Source organism: Zingiber officinale, chromosome 5A (genome assembly GCF_018446385.1).
Source record: "Zingiber officinale cultivar Zhangliang chromosome 5A, Zo_v1.1, whole genome shotgun sequence".
Taxonomy (NCBI): Eukaryota; Viridiplantae; Streptophyta; class Magnoliopsida; order Zingiberales; family Zingiberaceae; genus Zingiber; species Zingiber officinale.
In genome coordinates, this window is record NC_055994.1 from 122,760,715 (window position 1) to 122,778,115 (window position 17,401).

A 17,401-nucleotide genomic window follows, 5' to 3' on the forward strand; every position below is an offset into this window, starting at 1 on the left:
TACGGAATTAACCCAGCATCTAGCAGCATGAGATTTGGAAGATCGTGAGATCTTTAATCATAACTCTGAGTCTACTTTTGAGAATTTATATCACCATTGTACTACATACCGGGAACACCATGGTCGAGAGAAATCATATGGAGACTTTGGTTTCCAAGTTGATCTTCCTGAATTTTTTTGCACATTACAAGCGGAAGGCTTCATTGATTGACTTAACGAAGTAGAAAGGATTTTTTAGTACAAGGAAGTACTTGATCATGTCAAAGTAAAATTGATCGTTATCAAGTTCAAAGGTCGAGCCTCAGCATAGTAGGAGCAACTTCGGTGATCACGAGAGAGACAAGCAAATCCAAAATCACCGATTGAGAAATATTGAAAAACCTTATGAGAATCCACTTTCTTCCCATTAGCTATGCACAAACGTTATTTCAATGACTCCATACATTGAGGCAAGAGCTAGAATCGTCAACGACTATACGGAGGAATTCTATCACCTTATTGCTAGAAACAATCTATCTGAGACTGAGGAGCAAATGACAGCACGATATTTAAGGGGATTATGATAGTCCTTACAAGATTCCTTAAGCCTCCACTCACTCTGGATTGTTTCAGAGGTTTATCAGTAAGCTCTGACTGTTGAAAAATAGTTAAACCGTAGACCAACAAAAAAGAGCAATTAAAACAATCGAGTTGTTCGCCCTCAGGAGTTGCGCCCTTCCTAGGAGCTGTCACAAGGTAACTCTAAGACCTCTATCAAATGTTTTTGATGTGGTGAACAGGGGTATCGAGCTTCAGATTGTAAAAGATCCCTAAATTAGAAAAAACAAAATCCTACTATTGAGGAAGACATGGAGGATGAACCCAAACAGATTGATGAGCTGATTTACAATGACGATATTGATGACGAGATTCTTTATGAGGATAGTCATGAGACTCTCATTGTACGCAAGAGCTTACTGGTCCTCAAGGAAGAATCAGAAGATGATTGGCTAAGAACTAACATCTTTCACACAATTTACAGAGTTGCAGACAAAGTTTACAAGATGATTATTGATAGTGGAAGCTGTAAAAATATTGTATCTAAAGAAGTTGTACAAAAGCTATAATTGAAGACGAATCATCATCTAAAACTAGAGCTGTCAGATGTGCCAACTCATGGCGGGGCGGGTCAGCCATTTGGCGGGGTGGGGTGGGCTGATTCGTCATCTTAGCCCGTTAGAAAATCACTAATCCAACACAATCCAAGGTGTGTTGTGAGTTAGGCTGGCCAACTTGCGGGTCCATCAATTTTTAAAAAAAAATTAAAAAGTTTAATATCTTCATGTTTTACTTCAAAATAATTTCATCAATCAAATATATCAAAAAACATATATTTTAAATGTAAATGAGCACAAACGAATACACATATTTGATTAAAAAATTATTTTTATTTTAAAATTATAATAAAGAAAGATAATAAATTAACATAAAACTTAACTTACATGTGATTTTCAACCCGTAGGTCAACCCAAGTCCATCGCGGGCTGACCCGCGCGGGTCACGGGCTTAGGCAGGTTGGCCCACAATGGGTTTGGGTTGATAAAATTTTTATTGATGTAATTTACACTAACAGTCTAACTTAAGTTTTGATAAGCAAGTGAGTTAAGTTAGGTATTGTCATAGTCTAACCTTGTTATTGAGTATGCAAGGTTGACTAATCCCAATCAGAATGTTCAATTCCTGATTGGTTGAAGATTAGATGTGTGATTCCGACAAGTCGGAATGTTCGATTCCTAACAGGTTGAAGTCCAGATATGGGATTCTGGCAAGGGTCGGGATATGCGATTCCCGATTAAAGAAGACCGAATGTGCGATTCCGATAGGTTGAGATGTGTAATTCCCGATTGGAGAAGACTAGATGTGTGATTCCAATAGATTATGATGTTTGATTCTTGAAGTCTGGATGTATGATTTCAGAGATAACTCTACACCTGGTAAGCAGAGGTAAGTTGTAGGAGGAGAGTGACGAAGTGAGGACGCGTCCCCGTTCGAAAGGACAGTAGGCGTCGGTCCAATTTAGGTTCATTTTAGAAACCTAAATTGAGACCTTGGCTAGATCCAGGGAGATAGGATCTAATTACTACTTTTTATTATTATTGTACTAACATTGTCTTACAGGTTATTGGATTAACACTTGTAGCAGGGCAAAAAAAAAACCAAAAGGCCTCGGCTGAACAATGCCCGAGACGCCTTCCATGATATAGAAAGCATCTTCGCACTGTTCATGGAAGGTGCCTTCTACAGGATAAAATTTAGACTTTATCGTAGATAATGAGCGGGGTGGTTCAAGATCAAATTCCCCACATTAGATGTGCCTTCAAAGCTATGGAAGGTGCCTTCCATGCTCAGTAAAAGGATGTTTCGTCCAAGACTTCATTATCAACTTCTATACGAGCTTCTACACATCCAATCGACTTTCCGACTGCTCTGACTTGTTGTTGCTGCCTTGCTACAACTCTGCAACGTTCGACTGCCACCAAGAAGCCACCCAAACACCAAGCTCAAGCCGACCAACTACAAACAGTGTTTGGTAATGAAATTAATAAATGTACTTAATTTCTACAAATGGGAAGTGTAGTGTGTTACACTTCTCTACTCTTTTTATACTCGATCCCCTCTTTTGATAATTTTGGAAGAGATATTTAGTGGATTACCTGTCAATAAGTCTACGAGACCTGGGCCTTGAAGTAGGAGTTATTGAAGGCTCCAAACCAAATAAAAATTCTTGTGTTTGTGTCTTTTTTGTTTCTGTCTACTTTTTTCCGCTGCGTACTCTTGTTTGTAAAATGAAAAAGATAAGTTTTTTAGAACCATGTGATTCACCTCCCTCTCATGTGTGTCTCGATCCAATAATTACAACCCAATTTGCTTAAATTATTTGGTGGGGGCAAGCCAACCCGATGGGCACAACCCAAATTTACAGCTCTATCCAAAACCCTACAAGTTGTTATGGTTGAGCAAAGGGAGCAAGGTAACTATAGATAGGAGGTGCCTTTTAACTTTTTCTATTTAATAGATGAATGACATTTATTGTTGGGATGACCTTGGCAATATGCTCATAGCATCATCCACGATGGACGAAAGAACACCTACACCCTCAACATCAAAGGGAGGAACATTGTATTGGCTCATCGACGAGCCTTTTAAATTTAGTAAGCAATAACTCTATACTACTTTCTATGTCCAGATTTTTGAACGAGATGAAGAACGAAGACATGGTCTATGTTTTGCTTCCTTATAAAGGCGATGAAATAGAGCTAGACTCGGATCTACCAGCTGAGGTACAACAACTCCTATTTGACTTTATTGATTTGATGGCTAAAGACCTTCTTCCAAAACTTCCCTTTCTTAGAGACATTCAACACCAGATTGACCTCATCTCGGGGTCAATCTTACCTAACCGGCCGGCATACCATCTTAGCCCTAAAGATGCCGAAGAACTACAACAACAAGTTGTGGAGCTATTGAGACGAAGTTATATTCGTGAGAGTATGAGCCCTTGTGTAGTCTCTACACTACTCGTGCCAAAGAAAGATGGTTTGTGGCATATGTGTATTATAACAGAGCCATCAATAAAATCACGGAGAAGTATAGATTTCCGATTCCTCGCTTAGATGACATGTTAGATCAACTTTTAGGTTCAAAGATCTTCTCCAAGATCGATCTTAGGAGTGGATACCGGCAAATTTGAATCAAGTCTGGAGATGAATGAAAGACCATCTTTAAGACACAACATAGGTTGTACGAGTGGATGGTCATGAGTTTCAGACTGTCCAAGCACCTAGCTCATTCATGAGATTCATACATCAGATCTTGTGACCTTTTATGGGAAGATTTGTGGTTGTATGCTTTGACGACATCCTCATTTATAGTCCAACATGAGCTTTGCACCTTGATCACCTCCGCATTATTTTTGAGAAGCTAAAGGTTGGACACTTGTTCATCAACAACAAGAAGTGTTCTTTTTTCACGACATCAATTTCGTTTCTTGGATTTATAGTGTCTACTGATGGTGTTCGTGAAAATCCATCAAATATAGATGCAATTTTAGAGTGGTCGAAGGAAAAAATCATTCATGAAGTCTGAAGTTTTCATGGATTGGCCTCTTTCTACCATCGATTTATTTGAAATTTCAGCGCCTTAATCGCTCCTATCACTGAGTGTCTCAAGGGGAGTGAGTTCAAGTGAATTGAAGCGGCTACGACTAATTTTCAATTGGTGAAGCAAAAGATGACCGAAGCACCAATTCTAACACTTCCCGATTTTGACAAACTATTCGAAGTAAACTATGAATCATTTAGCATTGACATTGGTAATGTTCTAAGTCAATCGGGACACCCTATTGCCTTTTCAGTGAAAAACTATCCGGTGCCAAGAAAAATTACTTATGACCTGGAATTTTACGCTATTGTGTAATCCTTGAAGCATTGGTGTCATTATCTTGTGCAGAAGAAATTTATCTTATTTACTGATTATGAGGCTTTAAAATACATCAACGACTAACACAAGCTGAGTAGTCAACACATTAAGTGGGTAAACTACTTGCAGGAGTTCACCATCAAGCTGAAGCATCAATTTGGGAGTCTCAATCGTGTTGTAGATGCTCTAAGCCGTTATTCCTCCCTACTTACTACCATGACTATTAGGGTTGTCGACTTTGGATCTTTTTTAGATATATATATTGTTGATCCCTCCTTCGGCAAGATACTTCAGGAGGTAACTAATGGGCTTCGCAATGATTGATTCTACGCAATGGTTTTCGATTTCGTACACTATGATTATGCATTTCAGACTGTTGCTTAATGCCCCACATTATCAGTGAATTGCATAATGAAGGACACTTCGGTTGAGATAGGAAATTAGCCCTCATCTCTTTCGACTTCTATTAGCCCCAGCTAACCAGTGACATAGCTCATTTCGTGGATAGTTGATTTGTTTGTCAACAATCTAACAGAACCCTCACCAATGTTGATTTACACTCCCTTATTAATTTCTGAAGCCTCTTGGTGTGAGGTTAGCATAGATTTTGTATTTGGTTTATCCTGCATCCAACGGATCGCAGATTCTATTCTAGTGATAGTGGACCGATTCTCCAAGATGACTCACTTTGTGGGATGTAGAAAAACTATGGATGCTGTTCGGATTGCCATCCTCTTTTTCAAAGAGATTGTGTGTTTACACATTATTCCTCAAACTATTACTTCAGATTATGATACTAAATTTGTTAGTCAATTTTAGAAGACTTTATGAGAAAAGCTAGGGACAAAGCTAAACTTCAGCATCGCCTATCATGCTCAGACGGATGGTTGGACCGAGGTAGTGAACCGAAACTTAGGAAATCTTCTGAGATGTCTCACAGGAACCAAACCAAAGCAATGGAATCTAGCTTTACCTCAAGTAGAATTCGCATACATTAGATCAAAGAATAAGACCACTGGTTTGAATCCTTCCGAAGTTGTTTATCGATAAAACCCCATCCGGGGTACTAGATTTAGTCCCTATTTCACGTCTAAGACAAGCTAACCCTAAGGTTAAGGAGATGACTGAGCATCTTCGGGTCATTCATGAGCAGGTTAACCAGGCTATTCAAGAAAGCAACACTGAGTATAAGATCAGGCCAGATTAACATCGATGTCGGGTTCTTGTTGACATTGGTGATATGGTTTGGGCAGTATTAACTCGTGATTATTTCCCTATTGGTGAATACAACAAGCTCAAAGATCAGAAAATTGGACCTTGCGAGATATTAGAAAAGATTAATGACTATACCTATAGGTTGCAATTTCCTAGTCATTTAAAAACTTCTAATATTTTTAATGTAAGGCACCTAAGTCATTGTGCTCTGGAGCTGGATACACCCACCTTAAACTCGAGGACGAGTTTTCTTCAACTCCAGGCGACTGATGTAGGAGGGGATCCAAATTAGATTTTTTAAAATAGTTATCCCTTAATTAAGTTTAGTTTATTTTTTTAATTATATTTAATTTTATCCTAAATTTTAGGAAACCAAGTCTTGTTAGTTAATTTATCCTAAATCTTATAGAATAAGTCTTGCTAGTTAATTTATCCTAATCTTAGAAAATAAGTCTTGTTAGTTAATTTATCATAAATTTTAGGGAATGAGTCTAGTTGAGTTTTTTTTCATTTAATTTTTTTTTAGAGTTTTGAGAACTATATAAACCTATGCTTAGATGATATTTAGGATAAGTTATTTTGATATTGAATCAATTGATTTCGTTTAAGTCACGTTACAGTTACATCTCTTTTTCTTTGCGCTCTTAATTTCATAATAAGTTTAAGCTTAATTTAGGCTATTCCTTTTTTGTGTTACTTCTCTCTTGTTTTCTTATTAATCCCTCTGTAACTTCACATCCCAGAATAATATATATATTCTACTCGGCATCCTAGCATCAAATCCTTACCTCACATATCTCACCCCTACATAATGGAGAGTACTTACCTTCCCTTCTTCGTTTTTCCGACAAAAGCCCTCGCCTAGCCATTTCGCATCACCAGTGAGATGACTGAAGACCTCTACATCCGATCACGACACCCTCAGAGGAATCACCCACATGAGGTGGTGCCTGGTCAGGTCTCAGAGACCGGTGGAGGGCTCCGTCGCAAGTGGTGGTGATGAAGAGAAGAAAGGGGAAAAACGACGATTCAAGAAAAATCGTGAAGAGGAAAGAAATTAGCACCGCTAGGTATATCTTTTATACCTATGTTAATTAAACCCTAACCCCCAGTCTAATTAAAACAATCAACTCCCTAATTTGGGTATCTTATGTTTCCCTCAACCTTCACCCCTCTATCCTCTTGAAACGTATCATACAAGTTCATTTATAATTCCAGAAAAATTTCTAAAATTCGTAGAAAATTTTATAACTTAATTCCCTTAATAAGCACTTGTGTGACCTTAGAAAATTTCATAAATAAAAATTCTTTAATTACGCTCGTGATACCTTACACTTACTTTTACCATTGTCTTTTTCTTCCTCTTGTTCAAATAATGAGATGAGGATGCATAGTGAGTACTATGAGATGTGTCACCCCTGAATCTTTCTTCTTCCTGTACACAAGTGTGAGCTATAAACTCATTTAGTGTCCATTTGTCATTTTGAGTATTATAAATAATCTTAAAAGGAGTGAACTATATAGACAGAGAGATTAGGATAATATTCACAAGGACACTTTTAGATATGTCTAGCTTTAGTGTCTTGAGTCTTGTAATCAAGTTGGACATTTCCATGATGTACTCTCTAATGCTACCCTTCCCATTGTACTGCATGAACACTAACTTCGTGAGAAGTGTAGTAATCTCGACCTTTTCATTTGAGGCGAATCAACCACTAATTACTTAAGGAAAGTTTTACCATTCTCATTCTCTGTTATTGAACCCCTAAGTGATTCCAAAATAGATATCCTCATGATCATCAAATTCATGCGATTTGATCACTCCCACTTATCAAAGATCACCTTTTAATCCGCAGTGGAATCATTATTTAAAGGTGCAAGATTATCATGCATAAATACAAAGTCTATATCTATGCAGCCTAACAAAACTATAATATGCTCTTTTCATTGTCCAAAATTTATGCTAGTAAGCATGGGGATATTGTTCAAATTAGCAAACATTGAGAGTACTTTATAAACAAAAACAAAGAACATAACTTAATTTAACAAACAAGGCATGTATCTTTATAGTTGTGTAATAACAAAATACAACAAACAAAATATGCAACTAAATGGGCATTAATAGAGATACCTAATGCTACATTACATTAAGTCTTTAGACTAAATTGTAACCTGCTATTGGTATTTTCCAAACGACGTGTAATTACCTTCATCTGCCATATAATTCGCTTTCCTTTGGGCCAACGCATTATACATATGATACTTTATTTATGAGCTTCTTTAGTTATCTGATATTTTCAACTATCACTTACAATACTTTTAATCGGTCACATAGTACCCTTCTTTTGGGCCGACACATTCTGTGCATGACTTAGAAATTTAACTTAATTTGTGAACTTCCTTAAACATATATCCGACTTTTCTTTGGGCTAATCATCCTTAGTATAGATATACATCCCTCTACGCTAATACTTTTAGCCTCCATAATAGTTCTCACTTTGGTGATAATATAGATTCGACTAAGCGGCAATGGTAAAGAAGATCCAGGAAAAACTGTTAAAAACTGAGCTAAATTTAGTTATCAAACGATTGGTATTTGATACCAATCGATTGACACCCTTCTTAATTGATTAAGAATAGATTAGAATTGATTCACACACGCGCTAATCGATTGCCCAACATTGGTAATCAATTAGTACACAACAATCGATCCCTCGATCGATTTCAAATATCATTGTTTGCAATTCATCCACTCTAATCAATTGGTGTAATTGATTGATGAACGATAATCGATTCAGAAACCCTCTGTGGACAACTTAATGAATTATAATCGATTGTCCAATCGATTGGTGAATACCAATCGATCAGTGGATCAATTTAGGAACTCTTTGTGGGTGTAAATTAGGTTCACGTAATTGATTGGCTCAATTAATTGGTAAACACCAATCGATTTGGAACCGTGTCATAATCTGGCAATCCCAATTGATTTGGCCCTCATACTAATCGATTGGTAAACACTAATCAATTTGTGAACCTTCGTCATAATTTGGCAATCCCAATCGATTGGTAAACACCAATCAATTAGCTCAATTGATTTGGGAACTCTCTGTTCGTGATTTTAGGCATCTTAATCGATTGAACACATATAATAATCGATTAGTGAAAACCAATCAATCACCCAATTGATTAGTAACTGAAAAATCTGATTTTCGATCATGATTTTTCAGCCCAAAGAACCCTAAAATCGCATGACCAATCGTGTTATTTTTCGATCTCAAAGATAATGCAAAAATCTCGATTCAGAGGTTAAATCCTAACCTATCCATGCTAAATTCAAAGGATATACATCAATTTCGCTCATCCATATGGAATCTATTGAGGGGATGGGAATTAGATATATGACAACATATATGGCAGCATAGTCTTTTAGTATAAGTGGGAGATTGTTAGGATGTATACTATAAGCCTATCTTTTGTATGAACATCTAGTTTTGAGATATTTTGAAATGAGAATCACTTTAGTCAAATGTCTGCATTTTATATTTATATATATGTCGATGCAGTTGTCCATTCAATTTATATTATAGATAACATGGTGTGTGGTGCCACACAGAAGATCATGTTATCGGTATCTTATAAATTATAAATAGTAGCTCACAACCAAAATAGATAGGGGCAAACCATTAGAATGATTATAGTGTAATTTGGTATTAGTTTATCTTATCTATAAAATTACACTAGTACATTATGTGTGTATTGAGCAAGACCATTTGAGGTTGTTCGATTTATACTTATTGCATAAAAGAACAAAACCTCTATTATTATATATATGTGTACTCTTAATCCCGATATAATAGCAAACATATATACTTAGTATTTATTTCTTTAACTTATCAATGGGTGAGATTTATTCGTTAAATCAATAGGCCCGATAAGTTGGGAGATAGTACCATTTATATGGTGTGTTGTTAATTATAAAAGAAAATTGTGCCCTATTTATTTAGATTGATGATGTTCCCTTGAGGAGCTCATAAGGATTATCATGTAAACCCTGTAGGTGGACTTAGTCTGACATGATAATAAAGTTAAATGGTACTATTCTTGGAGTCAGATGTTAATTAAGTGAGTTGTCAGTAACTCATTTAATTAACGGACATACGATATCTTAAACACAGGGAGATTAACACACTCATGATAAGTAGGAGCATATATTGTAATATGAGATTGGTGCGGTAGTTCAAGAATGATCCTTTAGTTGTATGAGTTATTATTGATGAACTTGAGTTGGGTGTTCGGATCGAACACAGGAAGCTCAAGTCCATCAGGAGGGCAAAACCAATTCTTCCTCTCGGTCTCTGTTGTATCTCTATAAAATCTCGCATTCACCCGTTTTCGTTTTGCTTCCTACCCAAGAATGGGGTCGGCCACATCCTTGCTTGGTGCCCAAGCAAGGGGTCGGCCAAGCCTTGCTTGGTGCCCAAGCAAGGGGTCGGCCACAATAAAAGAAAAAAAAGGGAATAAGAAAAAAAAAAGGAAGATTTTTTTTTCTCTCAACAGAATTCTAAAAAAAATCTGTTAATTTTTCTCTTTTTTTTTTATATAGCGCCAAGGATTATAAAAGGAGAGGAGGTTGTGCCACAACAAAAAAATAAGTGATAAGTTTTGTTTTCTTTCCTTTAGGGTCGACGCCCCACATCTTTCTCTCTTTTTCTTTCCTCTAGGGTCGGCGCCCCACATCCCTTTCTTCCTCCCTTTCTTCCCTCTAGGGCTGGCGCTCCATCTCTCCTTGGTGGTCGAGGCTTGGAGGAGTAGAATAAGAAGAGAAGAAGCACCTAGGTGGCCGACGGTTTGGAGGAAAAGAAGAAGGAGGAGGCACTCCCTTTTGCTTTGCATTCTTTGGTGGTAGGCGGCTTGGAAAGGAAGAAGAGGTTCGGGTGTTTTGTCTTGGTAGATCGTCGCCCACACTGTTGGTTGCTACTCATTGTTAGGATGTATACTAAAAGCCTAGCTTTTGGTATAAACATTTATCTAGAAATAAAAATCACATTGGTCAAACGTCTACATTTATGATAAATGTAGTTGTTCAATTAATTTATATTGTAGATAACATGGTGTGTGGTGTCACACATAGAAGATCATGTTATCGGTTCCTTATAAATTATAAACTAGGGGTATCAAAAATGAACCCGACCCGACGACCCAACCCGAGTCGACCCGAAAAAAATCGGGTTCGGGTTGGGCATTTTCGGGTTCGGGTCGGGTTCGGGTTGGAGGGTTGGAGAGTAAAAGAGTCTCGGGTTGGGTCGGGTTGGGTTCGGGTTGGCCCGGGTTGACCCGGGTTGACTTAAATATAGGGGTTTGTGGTTTTTTTTGGGGTTAAATCAAATTTTATTTTAAAAATTTAGATGTTTTTATGTATATTAATATCATGTTTGTATGATAATGATGGAATATTGAGATAAAAGTGAAGAATTATAGGGAAAATAGCCCAAAAAAGTCGTTTTGAATCTGATTTTCGGGTTATATGGGTCGGGTTCGGGTTGATCGGGTTGGTCGGGTTCGGGTTCGGTTGAGATGTTTTGGTTGAACTCGGGTTCGGGTTCGAGTTGGGTTAAAAATAAAAAATTCAACCCGACCCAACCCGACCCGACCCAACTTGACCCCCATTATAAACACACGACGATCAAGATGGAAGGAACAAACTGAAGGTCGCAGTATTAGTTTATCTTAACCATAATCACACACCAGAGTGCAGTAGACCACAGGTCGCCCATATCGACTTTACGATGAACAAGACCGCCACGAGTGCCCAATCCCACAGCACATATTTGATATTTCATTTACACGGTGAGATTCGACAATCAAGCCCGATAAGTTGGGAAACGATATAGTGCGTGTTGTTGATTATAGCGAAACGTGTCCCAGTGATCCAGGCCGAGATCACACCAGTGACTTGTCCATGACGACGGCTGAGCGGCACCACTCGAGCCAGATATCAATTAAATGAGTTGCGAACTCACCCAATTCTGCATCTAAACACGTGAGACCAACACGATAAGAAGGAACCCATAATGATTGGTGCGCATCCTTCAGTGAACGAGTTATCCACGAACTTGAGCGCACGGATACCGCTCATCGAAAGTTCAAAACCACCTCCTTCCAGCTGTAGCTCAACAGTTCAGTCCATCCAAAGAAAACCCATCTGGTGTCAAAGAGGTCCACTGCCAGAGCACGGCACACATTCTCCAGAGTGGTCGGCCTGCCTCGGGCAAGGGGTCCCGGCAATTTAACAGAAGTTGTTTTGAATCAGATATTTACAATTTGTAAAAGACATTTTAAAATTTATAAAATTTCCTAATTTAAATTAGGCCACAAGAGTTTTAATTAAAACTTTCTTTTAAAAAGAAATATTATTAGAGATGTTTTAATTTAAAACTGGTTTTAAATTTTAAAACTTTCCTTTATATCCATTGAAAAAATTTTATTAGAAGTTTTCTTCTTTTAAATTTTATAAAAAAAAATTTCCTTCTTTCCTATTTAATTATTTGATCGGCCCCTTGCTTGGGCACCAAGCAAGGTGGCCGGCCACTTATTAAAAGGGAAAGAAGGAAAATTTTTTTTATAAAATTTAAAAGAAGAAAACTTCTAATAAAATTTTACAAACTCTCTTTTTTTTCAATGTGGATATTAAAAGGAAAGTTTTAAAATTTAAAACCAAGTTTTAAAATTTAAAACATCTCTAATAATATTTCTTTTTAAAAGAAAGTTTTATAAATTTTACAACTCTCTTTTAAAACCTTGTGGCCTAATTTAAATTAGGAAAATTTTATAAAATTTTAAAATCTCTCTTTTTACAAATTGTAAATATCTGAGGAAATTTAAAAATTCAAAAACAACCTTCCTAATTTAAATATTGCGGCCGACCCCCTTGCCCAAGGCAAGGGCCGACCACTTCTAGAGAATATGTGGCCGGCCATTGCACCAAGCAATGAACTGGCCCCTTCTTGGACACCAAGATAGACTTTTCTTTGGATGGACTTAAGGCTTTATTGAGGCTACAACAGGGACCTAGAGGAGAAATTGGTTTTGGCTTTCCGATGAGCTTGAGTATCCCGTGCTCGCCCCGAACACACGACTCAAGTTCATCGATAATAACTCATTCCACTAGAGAGTTATTACCGCACTACCGCACCAATCCCAAATTACATTATGGGTTCCTTCTTATCATGAGTGTGTTAGTCTCCCTGTGTTTAAGATTACGAATGTCCATTAATTAAGTGAGTTACTAACTCATTTAATTAATATCTAGCTCCAAAAGTAGTACCACTCAACTTCATCGTCATGTTGGACTAAGTCCACCTGCAAGATTTAACATGACAATCCTTATGAGCTCCTCTTGGAGACATTCTCAACCTAGATCACTAGAACACAGTTTCCTTCTATAATCAACAACACACACTATAAGTGATATCATTTCCCAACTTATCGGGCTTATTGATTTATAGAACTAAATCTCACCCATTGATAAATTAAAGAAATAAATATCAAATATATGTGCTTGTTATTATATTAGGATTAAGAGCACACACTTCCATAATAACTGAGGTCTTTGTTCCTTCATAAAGTCAGTATAAAAGGAACGACCTCTAATGATCCTACTCAATACACTCTAAGTGTACTAGTGTAATTATATAGTTAAGATAAACTAATACCTAATTACACTACGACCTTCCAATGGTTTGTTCCTTTCCATCTTGGTCGTGAGCTACTGTTTATAATTTATAAGGAACCGATAACATGATCTTCTGTGTGTGACACCACACACCATGTTATCTACAATATAAATTAATTGAACAACTACATTTATCATAAATGTAGACATTTGACCAATGTGATTCTTATTTCTAGATAAATGTTTATACCAAAAGCTAGACTTTTAGTATACATCCTAATAATCTCATACTTATACTAAAAGACTAAGCTGTCATATCTGCTGTCATACATCTGATTCCCAACCCTTCAACATGCCCATCAAAAGCTCTTGCCTTAAGGACCTTAGTGAAAGGATCTATAGGTCATCACCTGATGCAATCTAGGCGGCAACAACTTCTCCTCGTTTATACGATTTCTCGTATTGGGTGGTACTTGCGCTCTATTATGTTTACTTGCCTTATAGACTTATGGTTTCTTCGAGTTTGCTACTGCACCACTATTATTATAATAATTTTGGGCAAACTAGAAATCATGTCTAAGTCTATCTTGAAGTATCTGAGCCATACAGCTTCTAAGGCTACCTTAGAGGGTGTCATATACTCAGCTTCTATGGTGGAGTCCGAAAAGCACCTGATCCGGCGGTAAGAATGGGGGACCCCATTTAGCAGAGTCAACACCACGTGGAGGTCGAAAGGTAAAAGGCCAACCAGAAGCTTGGCCGAGCTGATTATGATGGTGATAACCAGCTGAATCTTCCGAGCGGAAGCGATACACCCCGGCGGGGAGTCGGGGTTCCGACGCTCATGATGAACAGTATAGTAGAGCCGAGCGGATGGCCCGCTCGGCCGAAAGAATGAAACACTGCGAACAGTCCCGAGCACGCGACCAGGAAGCTCCCGAGCGGATCAGGAAGCTCCGACCGGTCGGACGTGAGGAAATCGCCGACCGGTCGGACGCTCGGCATGGAGACAAGGACAGAAACATCCTCTGACAACCGGTGATACGCAGGATCTTAAGGCATGGGCTCGCTGTCCCATCAATGACGTACTCAGACTGTAGCAGTAAGGGGTCAGGCAAGCCCATCTGACAAGCCCATACTAAGGTATGGCACATAACACGTGTGCACCTCGGTATGAGTGCACATGCCTCTTCACAGCCCTATATAAGGGTCCTCACCCTTCGCCGGAGGTACGCTCTCTCGCATGTTGGAGCCTCATATCTACTGTCTGCTTGCCTGACTTGAGCGTCGGAGGGTCGTTGCCGGGGACCCCTCCCCGGCCCGACTTCTGTGCAGGTTCGCCGGAGGTCGATGCAGCTGGCCGAAGATAGGGGAGAGCGCCACGTGCCCAGCGTCCGTCGATTCAGCGACTCGGACAGGATCAGCACCTATGCTTATCACTCTTCCATAGTTATGACTTTACCTCCTAAAATAAACACAAAACCCCGAGGTTGACTTACTATTGTCCCTATCCGATTGGAAGTCAAAATCTGTGCAACCCACAGGGACCAAATTAACTGCCTTGTAAGCTAGCATATAATCTCTAGTGCCTCTAAGGTACTTCAATATATGCTTTACTGCAGTCCAATGTCCTTATCTAGGGTTACTTTGATATCTGCTGACTATGCCCTTGGCAAAACAGATTTCTGATCTCGTGCATAGCATACTTTAGGCTTCCGACAGCCAAAGCATAAAGAACTGCCTTCATTTCCTCTATCTCCTTTGATGTCTACGGAGACATTTCTTTAGATAAAGTTACTCCATGCTAAAAAGGTAAGAAACCTTTCTTGGAGTTTTGCATGCTTAAAACGAGCAAGGTTTTTTTTCGATATATGAAGCTTAGGATAAGTACAATATTCTTTTCTTGCAATCTCTTATTACTTTGATCCCAAAAATATATTCATTCTCCCAAGTCCTTCACATCGAATTGTTTGGACAACCATACCCTTACTTCTGACAACATTCTGATATTGTTTCCAACTACCAAAAATGTTATCTACGTATATTACAAGAAATACCACCACGTTTCCATCACACTTTTTGTATATGATCCTGTCCGAACCAAGAGTCAGCGGACGCTGGGCACGTGGCGCTCTCTGCTGGATCCTCGAGTGCTCCGGCGAACCTGCAACAAAACCGAGCCGGGAGGGGTGCCCCGGCGACGGTCCTCCGACGCTCAAGTCAGGTAAGTGGTGGAGAAAGTGGCTGCCAAATTTGTATTATGCGTACCTTTGGCGAAGTAATAGCCTCTTTATATAGGACGGAGAAGGAACTGATGCACGCCCACCGAGGTGCGTACGTGTCAGCAACCCATACCACGGTATGCACTTGTCAGAGAGCTTACCTGACACCATGCTGCCACAGTCCGAGCATGTTCTTTGATGGGACCGCTGTCAGACTAGAAGTATGGCATAGATATACGACTTGACGGCCGTCGAAGATGTCCCCGCCTTTTACCCACCGTCGACTGGTGCCCGGCCCACGGGCGGCGATGAACGCCGTCCAGATGGCCTTGATTCTTTGCGCCCGCGGCCCTCCTTCCGCCGGTCATTACGCATCGCTTTATTTGAGCGCCGACCGTCCCTACCAGGTGCCTTTACTATCGATTTCTTCTTCGAGTCCGGCCGGCTCGCCTTTTCCCAAGCCACCGGATCCTTCGACCTCCCCGCTGACTCCTTATGGGTTCCGGACTTTATCACGGATCACTTGCCTTCCTCTCGAGTCTAGTCGAAGGAGGCAAAGTCCGATCGACTGATCCGATCTGTCGAACAATGATCATTGCCTTAGGCCGCTCGGCCAGGCATAAAGATGCTCATCCGTGCGGTGATATCTGTCTGTCCGGCGATACTTTGTCCATGCCTTGTATTTTCTGGGAATCGATGTCCGTTGTTCCCCCACACTACCCATCACGTGCTCTGCGCACGGTAAGGGGAGCTCATTAAATGCGGCTAGTAACCGGCTGACACGTGGCGACCGTGCATTTGTCAGAGTATGGCAGTTGCGTCACTTCCGATGGGACAGCCGCCGTTTGAAACGGACGATCCGATGACAACCTCGATATCGACGACCTGGATCGGACGGTGGAGATCGTTTCCGGGCGGCGATATAAGACCCTTGACTTCGTTTCCGCCGCATTTCGTCTTCTTCGTTTCCAAACTCCTGTCATTCCCCCTCTCGCCGGCGACTTTGTTCTCAGACTTTCCGACGATCACACGGCTTCTTCCGGTCATCTTCCTCGCCTGTAAGAGCCTTTTTCTCACTTCAGACGCATTCTTCTTTCTGTTAATCATCCTTTTCAGCCGGTTTTCTTCCTTTGCTTGAACCATCCTCTTCTATCTCGCATTCTGGCCTTTCGATCATGACCAGTACCTCGCAGTCAACCGGCGGTGCTCCGGGTCTTTGGTACTCGAACATGGAAAGTCGGTTCGACGAGGAAGACGCCATGCGCCTCACTAGAGCATATGACCTACCGACCGACCACGAAATAGTGTTAGCCAAGCCTTCCGATCGGCCTAACGATCCTCCGCCCGGCACTGTTGTCTTCTTCCGGGATCAATTCCTGGCCGGACTACGTTTTCCTCCTCACAAGTTTTTCTTAGAAGTTTGCAACTATTTCCGCATTCCGCTCGGCCAAGTAGTTCCTAATTCTATTAGGTTGCTGAGCGGAGTGGTAGTTTTGTTCAAACTGAACGGCATTCCCTTAACCCCAAAAATCTTCCACTACTTCTACTATCCCAAGCAAGCCGAGTGGGGCACCTTTGTTTTCCAATCTAGGATAGGCTTCGCCCTTTTCGATAATATGCCGAGCTCCAACAAACACCGAAGGAGCATTTTTCTATATAAGCAGCCCAAAGGTTGGTTGCACATGCATAAAAAACCTATCAGTTTAGAGCTTGAGGACTATCTCCATGCAAAACAAAAGAGGAGTCCTATTGACAAGATGCTTAGAGTAATACATATATTCGGCATTGTCTTTACACCACCGATCCGCCTTGTAGCATGAGTAAGCTTCCCTAT